Below are 3,287 nucleotides of genomic sequence, written 5' to 3'. Positions count from 1 at the left end.
GGGCTAGACATTAGAGGGTAATTAACACTCGGAGGGCTCAAACGAAGAATGGCGTGGCAATGCAATTAACACCAGTGTTTACCTCCACACAGATATGCATGACACTGTGCATTCTCATCTTTAATTGAGTTGACGGGATGGGGAGGAGGCACAAGAGTATGTATGCGTGTGTGTGTGTGTGTCCTGTGTGTCTTAAAGGTGTCTATCACTAGCTCTGGAGCTGGCATCTACAGACTTCAGGGCTAAATGGTGGTGGGTAGAGTGAGGTGGCACATAGAGGACAATACAGGTGGCACCTGAACACTTTTTATGGCCTCGAGTTAATCTGTATTTATTGTGCTTTTAAAAACAAGGGTGCGATGTGCAAGTCACTCTCCTTATGGCAAACCCTATGACTCTTGTAATGTTGTATAGCAGTCTTATGTTAGGAACACTTTCAAGGTTCAGACAGAGAACATTTGATGTCAACCACTGCTCCCTCATAATGGAATGGCTGTATGTAAACCGGTCCCCTGAGTCTACATTATAACAGCTGGAGCTGGAGGCCAATCGCTCAAAAGGGCCGACTGGAATGCCCGCGGGCACCTCTAGTCTCGCCCCCCTCACGCCACCGAGGGCCGGACATGCGCCAGGCGGTCGGGAGCCAGCGGCTATTTGCGGCATGCCCACGAGCCGGCGCGGTCTGCTCGGCCCACGGCGCGGTGGGTAAGCGGACCGGTGGCGGCGGGCGTTTCGCCTCTGCGTTTGAGCACAGGGAAGAGGACCAGGGGCTTGAGGCTGGCCGGCCAGGCGAGCTGGGCTAAAAGTGGCCAAATTACAAACTGCTGCCATGGGGATATGCAGGTCTGTCAGCACCCCGCTGGCACGACACCGGTCTCAGATCTCATCCAGGAACCGCATCAACAAATACTTTAAATGCAGGAGCGTCTCTACGCTGACTATGGGATGACCTCTCCACAGTGGCTACAGTAGTGCAAGTTCACATGGTTCTGGTCTTGTCAGATATGAGTTTCTGGGGAAACTCTGTTAGTGAGTTGCATCTCTATTGGTTAAACTACATCAATTGAAAAGCATTTATTTGTTTCAGTGCATCCAATTGACATTGTTGGGAAGTATCCTCAGAAACTCACTCAAGGCAAAATGTCCAAAGCCCTTATAGGTGGGTGATCCACCTTGGTGGTGGTAAAAGTGAAGTTTCCCACTTCACTGTAACGTGCTATATAAATGTATTTTGTTGTTATAAATTGGGCCAAATCCTCTTTATAGCCAATTTGGTCTGACACCTGGCTTGTAAATGAAGATTTTTGAGCCTTCTCCACACCTTCAAGAGCCCACAGTGTACATGTGAAGAATGTTGAACTTGAGTGTGGTCATGCCCTAGTGCATTTCAGCCAGTGCCGCTGGGTCAGGGGTGTGTGTTAAGTGTTTACAGTAGGAGATGAAAACATGTCGGCTTACTGATTAACATCATAACACACTCTCCTGAGAGTCCCTTCTAAGTAAGGACCAGGGCTAAGTGTACAAGGTGTTTTTACAATGTTAAATATAGCAAGAACTGTGGAACTTTGTCCACGTATTCTTATTACTGCAATACTACGGTCTGTTAATTTTCCCTTAGATGTAAGACAATGGAATTGGTGTGTACGTCACTGCACCTGAGAAACACTGCCATCTACAGGTGGACGCAGACTCAGACAGTTGCACCAACACAAGCGCACACTTACGGACCAATATGCAGTGTCTGTTATTGAACTGAAGTGATGGATTTTCAGTGCATTTTTGTTTGGGATTCTTCCTTAATTTGTAATCAGACTTGAACGAGTCAGTTTTAGGACACTGCTCCTGGAAAGGCCTGGGAGCATAATTCCTGGAGGTCCTAGTAAGCCCTGTTTAATGATTGAAACCTTAGCGCAACACAATGTAAGAATTGGTATTTACCCTTTGGCATCAATTTTCATGTACAGAGTACAACTTTTTAGGGTCATCCAACTACCCTGCACATTGGGAAATGACACTAAAGAAAAAAAGATGTATGAAAAGGGTCAGGTTCACCAAAGGTAGGCCTACCAAAAGTACCAGGCATTCCGGGTGTACAGTGGCAATAACAGATGCAATTAGTGTCTCCTTAGTGCCAACATTAGTGTCCCCTCAAAATGAGTTTGAGACAGTTATTCTACTTACGGGTAGTTTCAATTCTCACATTCTTACATTGGTGTAATGCAAGATCAAATGGACATTTTACACAGATGCAGGAGGTAAAGACCATTCAGCCAAGACATGGAGAACAGTACTGAAAAAACAATAGGCTAATTTGCTATGGGTCATTTACAAGGAGGAAATAGGACAGGGCACGTCCAAAAGAGTATGGAAGAATAATGGCCGACAGAAGAGGGTGCATGTCAATAATGATCTTTAATGTCAATATATACAGAACTTGAAAGAAAAATAGAATTTTAAAAATTAAATGAAATAAATACAATATGATACAAATTTCCACAATGTCTTTGAGGAGATATTCATGGAAATTATTATATTTTTGTCATTTTTTTTTGTTTTGTTTTCAAATTCAGCCGCGCCATGAGCAGAGGATGCCCTTCCCCATATCCCAAGAGTCTCTGCAGTAACACTGATCCGACAAGCACCTGACCTACCAACTTCAGTTTCGTTCTTTAAAGTTTTTTTTTCATTTATATCTTTTTTTTTTACAGAGGTAAACTTAAAGAAGACATCATCAGAAAGCAACCGGGGAAAAAAAAAAAAACTATATAACAGCAGACCCAGAGAGAGGCTTGAGGTGGGGTAGAAGAACAAACAACAAAAATAAAAACAAAAAGAAAATTTTAATAATTTAAAAAAGGGTCTTTGCCAAGCTGGTTTGCAAGTGAATGTGTGCTTCAAGGGGATCGATGGGTAGGTGGGTGGGTGGGGAGGGGGGCTTTGGAGAACAGATTTTATGCGAAGGTGGCAGATCACACGTTCAAAGCTGACAGAGTCGCTTCCCTTCGATCTCCTGGGTAGAAGTGAAATTATGTACACCTTTCTTTCTTTTCCTTTTTAAATATAAAGCGTATGGAAGTCTAATTCTTCCCTACTTAGTTTATTTTAGTTTAAATACATAATATTCTCAGCTTCTTAAGGTAACGTGAGCTATCTGGGCTCATCCTCCTGGTGGCGGGGTGGGGGGGCGTCGTTCTTCCCGTCTCTGACTCCGACACTAAACGGTTTAAAGCTCGCCTGCAGAGCGTTGGCCAGGTAATAAATTCTCGAGGAGAGGCAGTGAGGGAAGG

At 44.2% G+C, this 3,287-nt stretch overlaps 1 protein-coding gene across 2 annotated transcripts in view; it reads right to left on the bottom strand.

Annotated features, from left to right (window-relative positions):
- Window positions 1–2,533: 2,533 nt before the first annotated feature.
- The window catches only part of rps6kal (ribosomal protein S6 kinase a, like), a 35,298-nt gene continuing 34,544 nt past the window's right edge, over window positions 2,534–3,287 (bottom strand). For both annotated transcript variants that reach the window (XM_076292054.1, XM_076292055.1), the window contains exon 22: window positions 2,534–3,287. This exon is cut by the window's right edge and continues 1,269 nt beyond it. The gene's annotated coding sequence lies outside the window, so the exon portion shown is untranslated.

This window comes from Alosa pseudoharengus, unplaced genomic scaffold (genome assembly GCF_046254945.1).
Source record: "Alosa pseudoharengus isolate Yale_2024_CS ecotype anadromous, Long Island Sound unplaced genomic scaffold, YU_APseudo_1.1 YU_APseudo_1.1_scf_19, whole genome shotgun sequence".
Classification (NCBI taxonomy): domain Eukaryota; kingdom Metazoa; phylum Chordata; class Actinopteri; order Clupeiformes; family Clupeidae; genus Alosa; species Alosa pseudoharengus.
The sequence above is the reverse complement of the archived record's forward strand: the minus strand, read 5'-3'. Positions and strand labels throughout refer to the sequence as shown.